Source organism: Manis javanica, chromosome 16 (assembly GCF_040802235.1).
Source record: "Manis javanica isolate MJ-LG chromosome 16, MJ_LKY, whole genome shotgun sequence".
NCBI classification, from domain to species: domain Eukaryota; kingdom Metazoa; phylum Chordata; class Mammalia; order Pholidota; family Manidae; genus Manis; species Manis javanica.
This window is the reverse complement of record NC_133171.1, coordinates 56,140,489-56,155,277: the sequence shown is the minus strand read 5'-3', so window position 1 is coordinate 56,155,277 and position 14,789 is coordinate 56,140,489. Positions and strand designations below refer to the sequence as shown.

Sequence of the window (14,789 nt, the reverse complement as noted above, 5' to 3'; positions counted from 1 at the left end):
GCCCACAGTCCCCTTTGACACTGACTGCTGTGAAACAAAATGAAAATGGGAAACTGAGAGACTGGCAGAAATAGCCAGTAAATAGTGAACAATGGAGCTGTTGTAAAGTTACTGGGAATATTAGAAATCTTAGTTGTCTTTGGTCTTACTCAGACATTAAAAAACTAGGTATTTCCTTGGCTCCTCTGACTGATCTTTCCTTCTTAATGTTGTCTTGAGGCTATAGCTCCCACTCTTCCAAAGTCCTACCTCCTAAGCACACACACAAAGCCCCTAGAGAACAATTCTTATCAGTGATAAATGCTTGCAAAATAATTGAGACTGGTGGGCTGTGGTTGCTCTGGAATCTTGGTCCAGGCGCAGACTGAAGATGGTCTTTGTAGTCTCCCAGGTGTCCCAGGGTCTCCCAGTGTCAAGGTCTCACAGCATACAGAGGGCAGTGTGGCCATCTTTTCTTCCTTTGCTCTCCCTGTCTGCTGCTTTTCTTAGTGTTCTTCCTGAGAAAATACATGTACTCTGTAATTGCAACTTGCCAGACTCCCTTGCCAACAGGCCCAAGAGTACAAGTCCACAGGGGCTTTCCTGGGGCCCTCAGTCTTCCCTGAGACTGTTTTGGAAAGGCTGTGTTCTTTCTGGTTATGCAGTGTGCTTGTATACTTCCGTGAAGTGAAGGCAGTGAGGCTGTTTCATGCTGCTGCCTATTTAGGGAATGGCTTTTCTCAGGCGTTCCAGAAGACATGTGACCTAACCCTGCCAGTTTGGTGGGAAGCAAGGGCTTGTTGCCCTCCCTTTACCAGTGCCGTTTCTAACGATACTGGGCCCTTTCTGTGGCCTCTCAGGTACTCTCTAGTCAAAGGGAGCTCCTGATCCTGAACTCTGTTTCCAGACTTACTGGGTTACTTCGCGGCTAAGAGACAGGAACCTATGTTGTTTAGGAATACTGACATGGGTGGTAAACTGTAAAGACAAGCAAGAGGATGATGGCATTTGATTCAAAAGGATGGTGGCCCCAGAGGAGCAAGGAAGGGGGCATGCTGTATTGAGACTGTTGGCCATGTTCTGTTTCCTAAACCAGGTGATGGGCATGTGATGGGTCATTTATTATTGTCATTGAAATCATATTATAAAATATATTCTTCAAAATCTAATAAGTACTTCATTTTTTTAAAGAGGAAAGATCATAGTTCCTTATGGTTGAGGTCAGCACAGGGCTGATATAAGAGGATGCTGACACAGAAACCTGTTGTGGCAGTGAGGCTGCAGTTGGAGGAATTTTCAGTTGGAAGATGCCACCCATCTGGGAAAGCCACCACTTTCCCCTTCTCATTTCCTCTTTGGGAAAAATCTCAGATCCAAGAAAGATGTATGTCCTAAACAAATCTGCTAAGAATCAGTTAGATGTAATCACTTTAAAAGCTCTCTGTGTTTTCCCACTGGGTGTTGCTTGAACCCGCCCAGTGTTCAGTAATTGCTAGGAGCACAACTGGGAAATACAGAAGAAGCTGCAGAGGCGTGGTGTGCATATGTCAAAGGACCAGGAACCATCCTCGGACCATGTATATGTGAGCATGTTTGTGTTACTATAGTACAGCCAGGCTGCCGCTGCTGCAGGGATTCTAAAACAGAAAGTTTAGATGCAGTTGGTCTAAGAAGGGTTCTGGCAGGGCACCAATGCTTATTGAACACTTGCTGTGTGCCAGCCCCTTTACCTGCCTTATCGCATTTAATCCCCATACCACACTGCAAAGCAAGTATTGCCACCCCTACTTACAAACAAGGTTCAGGTGGGTTATGTATTTTACCAAGGATACAGCCTTGCTCTGACTCTGAAAACTTCTTTACATTAGACTGCACGTGGCATGGAAGAGCACAGGTGACTTGAGCTGATCCTGAAAGAAATGACTGCATGAGGATTTGGGGGCTGCAGAGCAGGCAAAAGCCTGCCAGGATTGAGCTTGGAATAGGGATGCTGGGAACGGCAGAATGCAGGTTGGTGCGTAGCATGGGGTGAGTGGCAGGCACCACCTGCAGGCCTCCAGCCAGGCTCAGGTATCTCAAGTGTTCTGCTTTCCTACCCAGGAAATAATTATCCTCTGTGTGCCTATCATTCTTATGGAGTATTTCCATGCGTCTCATCCTCCATGATCATATCTAGAGCACATAAGGGTACCATTTCCATAATTTTTTATACTAACAGAATTAGGGGTGGGGCAAAGCACAGACTAGTTCCTAGCTCAGGCTTTTTCTTTAGGATGCCCTTGGATGCCCTTGAGTTTCAGAACTCATCTATGAGATTTGGAGAATTACAGTTGCTGTGCTTCCCTGTCCCATGGTTTGCCAGGGTAGGTAAAAGGACCACATGTAGTGAATGGTCTCAGTTAACTTAGTGACCTTCTCTCTGTGTGCTTCCAGCTTGAGTTCTGGGTAGGCTGAGAACAGTTCCTGTTAACACCTGCTATATGCAGCTAAGTGGAAGCTGGAAGTTTGACTTGGATGAGGTAGCCTCTAAGTTGATAGAATATAGGAACCCATGATTTGCTAATGCCTTTGATCTGTAACCAGGAGATCGAATGGCCTTGGCTGGTTGGCCCTGGACCATGGCAGTGATCAATGAAAGTGAAAGGCATTGTTCAAACTGGAACCACAGTGAGGAAAAAGGAAGGGCTGAAAGTATGCTGGGAGTCATCCAGGATTGTTTACCAGCCCTCACTGGAGAAACTTTTGAGGAAAAAGCAGTCTAACAGGGGTTCTGTGTCTCTTGTAGTTTAGGCTTATTTGATAATGAGATTGGTTTGAGAATTACTGCATGGCATGGTTTTCATGATGTTGATAACTGGAGCTAGCAACTATCAGGCACTGCTGCCAGCTTCCCACAGGGGCTTTCTACATGTGAATTGGGATGAGGGGTTGTTTGGTTAATTACAAAACTGTTAAAGAGGAAGGTTTTTTAAAATAATACAAACATTTAAATTTAACCCCAGATGGATAGGTGTGCATCCCAGTGTTTCCATGTGGAGCTGGCACCTTTTCTTTCCATGTAAATTTATTACATGAATCACATCCCTAATATACCATTAATTTTGATGTTTGAGTTTCTTGAGTGTAAAGCAAGAATTTATCCATTCTGAAGCAACTGAGTACAGAATACTTTTAGAACTTTTTATAATTTATTTCTCCAATAGTTATAGGAGCACATTTTGAAAAATGGTCCTGTTATTGAGTCTCTTCAAAGCATCTACTTGGTTGTCACAGAAACAGCTCTTTTTGTACTTGTTTCATCATTTATGTAATGTTTAATTAAATTTTCTGTTTTCATAAACAAATATAACCATCTGAAACAGTTTTAGAAATGATCCCAACCAATTCATGATAAACAGGACACTCAGTGGGTGGAAGCAGAAGACACACGGGTATGCTTGAGAGAATGCTGCCAGCTGTGACCGTGGGCATGAGTTGTTATAGTTTACTGAGGGGAATAGATGACGTGCAGTAAGCTAATCCACAGGTCAGTCAAATAGAGGTCATTAACAGACTTGCAAGGTGTCATCCCTCATTCAGATGACCCTGCTGGCTCTGCAGTGCCCCCTGCTTTACTGCCTGCTGAACCTGCCCTGTAGGAGCCAGCTTTCCCTGAGGTGTGGGGAAGCATCAGTACTGCCACTTCTAGTCCTCACCTCTACTCTTTACTTCTGCCTGCCACTAAGCAGGCCTGAATTGAGACCTTACTCCCTTTCCTCTCTCTCTTCTCTTTGGTGTTGTCTTTGGTTGCTGCCTTATACAAAGACGTAACCTCCCTCTTGTGAAACGTTTTGTCCTAAATGGTGAAGCAGCTCCAGCTGAGTGTCCAGGAAGTGAGCTATTGTTCACACAGTGTGTTCTAAACATTTTCTGCCAGAAGGAAGCCCTTTCCCCCTGGTTTGCCTTTTTTTTTTTTTAACAAAGGAACCTGGGTTTTGATTAACTTGTTTTTTAGGTGGAATTCTATTTATTTTGGAACCAGATGAATGTGAATCATGAGTGCCAACCCTTTCTAATATCTATAAAGTGAAATGAGCAAAGGAGGAGGACTGTGTGAACTTTTTGTCAGGCATCTGTGATTTTACAGGGACAACAGATGTTTCTCAGTGTAAGGAAGGCTTACATCTGGTAAAGTGGGTTACAGAATGAAAATAAATACTTTTAGACTCAACCCTTATTTTCCAAGGACTTAATTTAAGAAGACTCCTTAGTACCTCCTGCTGTGGCCCTGTGACATGGCAGGAACTGAAATCTCCCAGGAATAGGGGCAGACAGATATTGCCTTTAGAGAAGGAACAAATCTCACCAGCTGTGCTTACTGCTTATAGCAGCAAGAACCTTGTCTTTACTGCTAGGATGATGTCAGATGATGTCATTCAGAGAATGAATGAATTACACAAAGACCACCAGCCCCGTCTTTTAGGCAGTGCAGAGCTTGCTCAAACTTGTCATAATAAATTAACCCCTCATTACAGCTCTGTCTGGAAATCAGACACTGTGCTACAACTTCTCCAGCATTGTCTCCAATCTATTCAGCAGCCCTGTATTGGTGTCTCTGTTTTGCCTCTGAAGAAATTAAAGCTCAAAGAATAGAGGCCACTTCCTTTGACCATAACAATAATCCCATGAGTAAGGAATTTTTTTACACTTTATTGAAGAGGAAATTGAAAGAGAAGTTAAATGACTTGTCCAAGGTTGCACAACTAATTAAGTGGATTTTAAACTCAAATTTTTTATTCCAAAGTCCTCTTTCCTTCTGACACTATATACCTTTTCAGTGTTTTCAATCCCATAGATTTGAAATTGCACACTGAGCTTCCAAAGAGTAGAAGCTAAGCCCTAAATAAGCTGGACACCTTGAATTAGAAAGTTAATTAATTGGGCACTGGTCACATATTTCTAGGACTATGACCATGAATGTTAGTCACTTTTCTGAATTTTGGTTTCCTCTTTTCTAAAGTGGGGAAGATATAGTTCTCCTCCAGGCTCTTTTTACAGATGAGCAGCATCTCTGGGAGGCAGTAGCTGGTACTCAGTGCAGAGTATCCTCCCTCCCTGACCCTGCACCCCAACACACATGCACTGAAAGAACCTAATCCTACAGCCTAACAAGGCTTGAGTGTTAGCACTGTTGATCAGAGTACTTCCCAAGGAGAAGGGTGCCTTGCCATGAGCATCTGAATTGGATTTTCAGGAAAGATGACTTTCTGAAGTAGGAAAGGGATAATTGAATAAGCTGTCAGTGCTATGCCCACATCTTGCCCTTGCTCCCTCAGTAATGTGAGGGTGGATTGGATCTCACTCTATTTATTTCAGGCTTTAAGGATACAAATGTATTATACTAGCCAGGTACTCTTATGTGCTGTTTATCATGCTAAGGACTCAGTAATGTAGGAATAACTGGCTTTTGAGTTTGATTCATATGAACCAGTTTCCCAGGGTCTGCTCATACCTGGGAACACTGATAACTGAGTTCTCAGAGTGTCAGGACTGGGGTTAGCCTGCATTCCAGAATAGAGAACGCCACACCACAACAGAGAAGCTGTGCTGAGAGCCCATAACCCTGAAAGCTTCATGACACGGAATAATGGTGAGGTCAGCTTTCCCACATTCCTTTCTCGTTGTTTCCTTTGCCTTCTGGGCATGTCTCTGCTTACTAGCATGTTGCACAGAGTTTGTCACAAATGATGAAACTCAAACTGGTGTTGAACTTATGGTTTACTATTCTCTGAAAGATTTGATCCCCAAAGAGATTTATTTTCCCAGTATTTTTTTTCTGAAAATTTTCAAATATACAGAAAACTTGAAAGAGACTTGAATAGTGAATACCTATGTATCCAGTACCGACAGACCTGGGTTCTACAATTAGCATTTTGCTGTGCTTGCTTTATCTCGTATCTGTCCATCCTTCAGTCCACTTAAAAATCTGTTATTTTTTTATGTATTTCAGAATAAGTTGCAGGCATTGTATAATTCATCCCTAAGCAGTTTGACATGTATATCATTAACTGGAGTTCAGTATTTGTTTATAGGGTTTTCTTGCGGGGTAGGAGATAAAGTTTATACAAAGTAATATGCATAAATCACAAGTCTACCATTCCCTGAGTTTTGACAAATGCATAAAATACCATCTAATACAGAGTATTATCTTCACACCAGGAAGTTCCTTCATACCCTTTTCCAGTCATTCCTTACTCCTCTCCACCCCCCAGCAACCACTCTTCTGACACTTTTCCACCACCTTAGATTAGTTTTGACTGTTGTAGAATGTTACATGAATGGAATCAGTGCAGTATATACTATTTTGTGTAAGGCTTACCTGAAAGATTGTAACTAGTGCTTCAAAATAAAAGTTTGGGGACTCAACTTCATTTATCCAACTTCATCTTATTTTACAACTCAGAGATAATAAGGAGGGGTAAGCTGCAGGAAATCTCAGGGCAACTGATATATACTGGTAAGTGTATTTATATTAAGTGTATGGTTTTTTTTTTTTAACATTTTAAGTATATATAATTTGGTGCTTACAGTTTTACATCTGACTCTCTTGCTATTACAAAGCAGATGATCCCCTGCAGAATCCGAGGACCCACTGGATGTATGACCACTTTCCCTAGCCAAACTGCTGAGGAAACCGATCCTGAGTGGGAATTTAGAGTGTTAGCTCTGGGTTGGTTTAATCTACAGCCAGACTTAACAGTGCAATGTGCCGTAATGAAATTCAGATTGTGGAAGAACAGGACTAAAGGAAGGTTACTTGAACATTGTTGGTAGTGAAAGAAAAACCGAAGGATGAAGAGGCAGATTACCCAGGGTTTTAGGTAACTGCAGCTTTTCTGAGGTTTGTGTGTTTCCTCCATATTCCTGTCCGCTACCCCCAAAATAAGCCTACTCCTGGATAGAAAATAGATTGCATAAATTGGACTAGAACCCAAGTAAATAAACCTTATTAATCTTTTAGATACTTGCCCCCCACTTATTAAAGCCAACATTTGGCACATAACCTGGAGTTATGTGGCAAGCAATAATAAAGTTAATTGGAATCTAGGTCTCCCAACTTTTTTTCTAATTTCAGCAGTTTATTGGGGCTGTGAGTTAAAGGCTGCTTGGATAGAAGGCTGTTCTAACATGAGAAGGTCATCTGGCAAGTGTGTGTTTGCATGTAGGACTCCCTTTCTCTCAAGTTGCAGGTCCAGAGCATGTGCATCTCTGCGTGGGGGAAAGGGACAAGCTGGTAGTTGTGGGGTGTGAGATGCTTTAGGGAGCAATGCCTAGTGTCAGCAACACAAGAGGTAAGTAACAGGTAAAGATGAGGAAGGTGAAGGGGAGTTGGAGTGGGTCAGGAAGCAAAGTGTCCCTGGCTCTCCACCCTCCCCCAGTCCAGTCTGGGGTAACCACACAGCAAGCTTTAATTTGAGCCTTTGTCTGTGACAGAAGTACAAAGCACTTTTAAAACAGAACAGCTCTGTCATCTCTGGGTCTGGTAGAAAAAGGGGGATTGAGAAGGAAGGTATTGGAAAGGGGATTCAAGTGGGGGGGATACAGCAATAAATATGGTAACGCAGAGTGCCCCCTGTGATGAGACAGATTAAGCTGAGGCTAACAGTTGCTCTGTGGAAAAGAAGTTAGTCTTTGTTAGTGGAGCTACTGCCCTGCTGGCTGGCTGGCTGCCTGACCTGGGGAAGGACAGCCCTGAGCCCCGCTGGCAGATACTTACGCATTCCCTGCCCTCTCTTCTCCCCTCCCTGTCCTGCCTCCCTCTCCTAAAGGCACTTGACAAGGTTAGAAAATCAGGACAAATAATTTACTTCAATCCATCTTTGTCTTTCCTAAGGCCTTGTGCAATTCAGTCTATAGGGGGAGGGAAAAAAATCACCCAGACCTCGGCTGGTGACCCTTTTCAAATGTGGAATCAAAGCCCACTCTATGCTAAGAGCCTGTCTGCTGCTAAAGACAGAGGTGGTGATGAATTCTTATGTGGCTTCTGAGCCTGGGAGTGCAGCTGTCAGTAGTCTTTAGGGTTCCTGGCATAGACATCCATGAGGCTGAGGAGGTAAAGGCCCAGTTCCTCAGCCCTGTGCTCCCAGGAGGGGGGCACTGTCCAAGCAAGGCCATCTGGCCAGAAGAGAGGGTTTGCCACTTGGTCCCTGAGCAGCAGGAAGCTCAGCCCCTGGGAAGCAGGCTTGGCCACCAGTGGCACTTACCAGAAGTGAGAGCTGTGCCATCAACAAGGAGTTTGGGAGTCTGCCCATGGAGTAGAGCTTCAGTTTCCTCACTTGAAAAATGGGATACCATGTTTGCTTGACAGTGAGTTGAAGCTCTGCAGGACTGTTGAGAGAAAGGGCCAGCTGGTAGTTGAGGGGTGTGAGGTTGCTGTGCTAGCAACCAGGGAGGTTGAGGAAAGAGGAGTTGGAGAATCCAGACTGGGGCCCAGAAGTGTTGGTGGCCTTCTCCTGCACCCCACCCCCTTACCATATTAATGAGGTGAGAAGCCAGATATGAGCATTTAGTAAATGGTAGCTATTCCTGTTTGTCACCGAGCACCTTCAGTGTGCCAGCTCTATTCAAGACACCTTGTGGGATCTAAAAGAAACAGAGAAACAGTATGAAAGGGGGTCCTCACCCTCAGTGGCTCTATAGTGTCTTAGGGTCACACCATAAAACAGTTAATCAGGTAAGTAACAGGGCAGAGCAGCGGGTATTTCTGGGCCAGTGAGGTACAAAGCACTGAGGATGGAAAAGGAGAGGTGGAAGGTGTCTTCGGCCCTGGTTGTCCTGGCCCAAGGAGACTGGTCTGTGTATTCCAACTGGTGGGAGAGTCTTAGGGAGCTGATAGCTCCCCAGGCAGCAGAAGGTTAGGAGAGAATGTCTGATGTCAAGGACCAAATTCAGTTGCTGGTGAATTGCAGAAACATCTCCCAGCACGGTTGGATTGGTACCAAAAGAAGGTAGGAGGAAGGTCATAACCCTTCTTCCTCTACATTAGGCCCCAACTTAAAGGCATGTTGACCAGACTCATCCTGCTCTTCTGTTAATTTGGCTACAAATGGGAACCCTTAAACAAAGCCATTGCTTCTGTGTTCTTGCAGTACCTTCTGGAAGGAAGGCTTCACACAGGCCTTGGCGCCAGCTTGCACTGAGGTTAGTGGTTTTGTGGCCTGCTTGTACCCAGCAAGCAAAAGACCCATCAAAACCTGGGGATGTATTTCTTCTCCCAAGAGCTGTCTTCCCCCTCTCCTCACTCCCAGTGTCCATTGAAAAGACTAGTATTATCTGAGTTGCTCCTGGCAGCCAGATTATGGTGATAGAAAATGGAGGTCTCTCTATGTGCAGAATGTCACCCCACACTGCCAGCTTGTGGCCAGCCAGGATCCTATGTTCTAAAAAGCAAATGTCAGGTGTTCATTCTCATGTTTGTTTTCTTTTCAGCCCTACAAGGATTATGTGTTATTTAGCCCTGGTTGGGGGTAAAGAAAAGTCTAAATAGAATAATCCCGAATACTTTATGAAAATGGAGTATTTTCAAGCATGTTTTGAATACATGGGTCCTTTATGATAGTAAGCTTTAAGCCCTTACTTTACCAAAGACAAATATAAATTATCTGTAGAGTTTATACAAAGTGCATTATCAAAGCATGGCCATTTCCCATTTCTTCCCCAAAATGTCACTGATCCTAAACTGTAGAAAAAGAAGAGAACATTGAACTGTGCCTTTCTATTACATTCCACCTGCCTCTTTGTTCCCCTGAAATGCAGGGCATTTATGGGAAAGTGGCCTAATCAGATTATTTTTTTAACCCAAGCCTACATGGTTAAACTACTCGAAGTCTATAGATCAGAATGATGTCTGTCTTCTCTGACAGCCCTGCTTTGTCTGGACTGAAATGACCAAATTCCCTCTTTGCTGGTTCTGGGCCATGAGGGTTGGGGCAGGCAGAGAGGATGAAATCTGGCTCCTCCCTGTCTCCACAGCCCAGGCTGACAGGCTTGGCAAGACCATAGCCCCAGACAGCTCTGCTTGCAGTGCCATGGTGGAGACCTGCCAGTTTCTGCCCAAACAGGACCTCTTCACTGCCACCTGCCACTTCCCTCCTAGCCCTGAGCTTCCACCCAGGCAGGTGGGGGTCCAGGATTGTAAACTGTCAATAAGCTGCTAAGTACTCAGAGTTCCTCTATAAACTTCTCAGCTTGACTTAGATACTGCAGTTCACAGGACAGCAAAACATTAAATAGTTCGAATTAGATAGTTCTGAGAGTGTCTGTTAGCATTTCCCAGCTGGCCTGCAGTCTGAAGCACCTGGAGTACCCACCAGAGGGTAGCCTGTGGAAACCTGGGCTTTTCCTGGCCCTTGGTAGTTGGCATGAGAGTGACTCCTGGGGCAAGCCGGAAGGAAGGAACAGAGCAATGGAGAAGCAGGGTGTTCAACTCTGTTCACTCTGATTTTAAAAGGCCCTTTGGCAAAGTCTCATGAATCAGGCAGCCAAGGAGACAATGATTGGATGAGTCAGCTGGGGCTTTGGGTATTAGGTGATTATGATGATAAATGAATATATAATATAAATGACTTTATTTCAAAAGCTACCTTGGATCACACTCCATTTCAGTTTTCTACCCTTGACACTCTGGCCTTGGGAAAAAGCTTTTTCATTATTGGCTCTAAATAAATGGAAAATACCCTCCCTCCATCCATCCCTTCCATTCTCCCTCCTTTTCTTGCTTTCATTCATTCAACAGATTGCCTGTTTAACAGGAGCCAGGCCCAGAGGGTAAAACAGCAAACACAACATGCTTGATTCCAGTGCTCATGGTGCTTACAGTAGTGATTCTCCCCCATGCCCCCACCCTTTGTCCCTGAGGCAGGAATCCAAAGGGTCATGGAGCCATTCCAGGGATGAGAACCCATCCCCGCATCTAAGAAAAAGTTTCCTTTCCTTGAACACCCTGTTTCGTCATATAAATAAATGTAGGACAGAAAAAGGAGGCACCTATCAGATACTGTTGAGTACCTGCTCTTAGACTGCCTTTGAGGCTTCTGTCCTTTGACTGGGTACCCAGGCTTTGGAACCCGGCACTGATGTGTCTTTTAGTGCAGCCTGGGGGTGACAGAGCAGCTTGGCCTAGAAGAGAAGTGCTGTCTCTAAATATCCCTAAGCCTTTCCTGTGGGAGAGGAGGTGTTCTGGGGAACAGTGGACCACTGTGTTGAAGCTAGAAAAAGTTGACATCTGTAAAAAGACAAATTTTATAAATCAGTGCTTTCTGCAAATGGAATGAGCTGACTTGGAGTTAGCAAGTGCCCGTCTCTCGAAGGCCATTAGCAAAATGGGACATGGAGTGGGAGTTGGAATTATATGACCTTAGAGGTCCCCACTGCTAACTCAAGATTCTGTGCCTGGAAAAACTCTCAAGAAATAAGTAGGGATTATCCCACATATATACTTACCTGCACATGTGTACAAAGATGTATGTGGAGCAGTATTCATTTGTAGCACTATTTAGGATGAGAAAAAATTGGAAACTACACACGTGCCTGTCAGGGGATTTGTGAAATAAATTACTGAATTACTATACAATGGATGACTGTATATCTCATCTGTTAAAAAACCTCATAAAAAGAATGCTGCTTATGAACTGTGGAAGGAACTCCAAAACCAAGGTGCAAAAACCATCGATGAAATGCCTCTGTCAGTATGGGAGGTGGAGTATGTTCATATATTTGTTTACATATGAATAGAATAGATCTGGAAGGATACTCAAGAAACTTATTATACTGGTTGCCTCTAGAGAGGAGAATTTGGCAGCTGGAGACCAGGGTGGGAAGGATTCTTTTCTCTGAAGAACTTTTGTATCTTTTGAATTTTAATTCATGTGGCTGTATTACTTGCCAAAAAATAAATGTAAGTAAGAATGCTTTTTAAAATTTTTTAAATAAGTTCTACTAGGCTGGAGCTCTGAGGACAGCAGAGAAGTGGAAAGCAAACTAACCTTTTATTGAGCAACTGCTGTGAGCCAGTCTTCCACCTGATGCTTTATTGTACATGATGCTTTTAATCCGCACAACCCTTTATGGGAGGCAGTATCTATGGCCACTTTTTTTTTTATTAAAGTATCACTGATATACAATTTTATGATGGTTTTACAAAGGCAACACAGTTGTTCAACATTCACCCATATTATCAAGACTTCACCCCCTCCATTTCTATCACTGTTTATCAGCGTAGTAAGATGTTACAGTCATTAATTGTATTCTCTGTGCTCAACTACATCCCAGTGTCCTGCCTTTATTGTGGTTGTGAATTATAGTGTCCATTAATCCCCTTCTCTCTCCCCACCCATCCTCCTCAATCCCTCCCCTTTTGTAACCACTAGTCCCTTCCCAGTGTCTGAGTCTGCTCCTTTTTTGTTCCTTCTGTTTTGCTTTGTTTTTATACTCCACAAATGAGTGAAATCATTTGGTATTTGTCTTTCTCTGCCAGATTTATTACTGAGTGTAATACCCTCTAGCTCTATCCATATTGTTGCAAATGGCAGGATTTCTTTTCTTTTTATGGCTGAATAATATTCCATTGTGTATATGTATCACATCTTCTTTATCCATTCAGCTATTGGTGGACATTTAGGTTGCTTCCAGATTTTGGCTGTTATAAATAGTGCAGCAGTAAACATAAGGGTGCATATGTCTTTTCGAATCAGGGATCTTGTTTTCTCCTGGTAAATTCCTAGGAGTGAAATTACTGGGTCAAATGGTATTTCTATTTTTAGTTTTTTGAAGAACCACCATATTGCTTTCCACATGTCCCCACTTTTATAAATTTTTTTTATAAAAAGGAACTAATTTACTTTCCCACCAGCAGTGTAGGAGGGTTCCCCTTTCTCCACAACCTTGCCAACATTTGTTGTTGTTTGTCTTTTGGATGGTAGCCATCCTTAGTGGTGTGAGGTGATATCTCATTGTGGTTTTAATTTGCATTTCTCTGATAACTAGCGATATGGAGCATCTTTTCATGTGTCTGTTGATCATCTGAATTTCTTCTTTGGAGAACTGTCTGTTCAGCTCCTCTGCCCATTTTTTAATTGGATTATTTGCTTTTTGTTTGTTGAGGTGTGTGAGCTCTTTATATATTTTGGGTGTCAAGCCTTGATCGGATCTGTCATTTATGAATATATTCTCCCATACTGTTGGGTACCTTTTTGTTCTATTGATGGTGTCCTTTGCTGTACATAAGCTTTTCAGCTTGATATAGTCCCACTTGTTCATTTTTGCTTTTCTTTCCCTTCCCTCCCTTCATATGTTTATGAAGAAGTCACTCATGTTTATGTGCAAGAGATTTTTGCCTATTTTTTTTCTAAGAGTTTTATGGTTTCATGACTTACATTCAGGTCTTTGATCCATTTCAAATTTACTTTTGTGTATGGAAATAGACAATGATCCAGTTTCATTCTCTTACATGTAGCTGTCCAGGTTTGCCAGCACCATCTGTTGAAGAGACTGTCATTTCCCCATTGTATGTCCATGGCTCCTTTATCATATGTTAATTGACCATGTATGTTTGAGTTAATGTCTGGAGTCTCTGTGCTGTTCCACTGGTCTGTGGGTCTGTTCTTATGCCAGTACCAAATTGTCTTGATTACTGTGGCTTTGTAGTAGAGCTTGAAGTTGGGGAGTGAGATACCCCCCCACCCACTTTATTCTTCCTTCTCAGGATTGCTTTGGCTATTTGGGGTCTTTGGTGTTTCCATATGAATTTTTGAACTATTTGTTCCAGTTCGTTGAAGAATGCTGTTGGTAATTTGATAGGGATTGCATCAAATCTGTATATTGCTTTTGGCAGGATGGCCATTTTGATGATATTAATTCTTCCTAGCCCCGCTTTTAAAAATTTAACAAAGGTTTTGCAGGGGAGTTACCCACCTGTCCCTTCTAGTTCCTTCCCTGTTGTTCCACGCTACCTGCTGAGGGAGGGGGCACTGCGAGTGGGCAGGGACAAAGAAAGTGATACATCAGGAAGGGAAAGAAGGGAATGCATTTTGTTTCAGGGGCAGGGCAGACCTGCTAGCCTATGGGCTGCAGGGCTGACATGAGAGGCACACCTCTGGGTCAGAAGTATTGTTTGCTTTGCTTTTGCTGAGCTCCAGGATGGAAGTCACAGCATGCCCTAACAGGTAACAGGTAACCTGAGCCAGCAATCATTTCTGTAGCTGGAGGAAAATAGCAGCAGCTCCGGACCACAAAGAGAGGCGATGCTTGGTCTGTGCTCTTCTGCTGGGTGTCAGATGTGCCATCTCAGCCTGCCAGCTGGAGGCTGGCTGGTGAGTTGTTTTCTGATTGTCAGAACTGGACTCCTCACTTGCACTTAAAGGAAAAGGCATCCAAGCCCTGGTACAAAAGGTCCTCTTACCATTTCCTTGGAAAAAGCAGTGGATGAGCTCATTATCACTGCAACCCAGAAAGGAGGAAGAGGGAAGGAAGAGAATTAGCCTGTTCCTCTATGCCCTGCCCTGCCCCTGGCCAGGTTTCCTGTGGTGGAGGCTTGGATCTGGCTCAGGTTGACCAAACCCAGATGGCTGGGGCAGGTGGTCCATATCTATGCTGGAGACACTGGATGCTTAGAGACCAGCTCTGTCTGCTGTGGGCCACAGGAAGGACGAATGTCCCTGCCCTTCTTATTCCCTGAATGCAGAGCTCTGTCCAGGACTGCTGACCTCCAGGGAGCAAAAGATCCTCCCGTCAGAGTTATGTGCCTGCCTCACTTTGGCTTCCAAGAGGTTCCT

General features: G+C 43.7%; 1 protein-coding gene across 8 annotated transcripts in view; it reads left to right on the top strand.

Annotated features, from left to right (window-relative positions):
* ANKS1A (ankyrin repeat and sterile alpha motif domain containing 1A) overlaps window positions 1-14,789 on the top strand; it is a 319,903-nt gene that overhangs the window by 219,918 nt on the left and 85,196 nt on the right. The gene's annotated exons all lie outside the window — the stretch shown is intronic.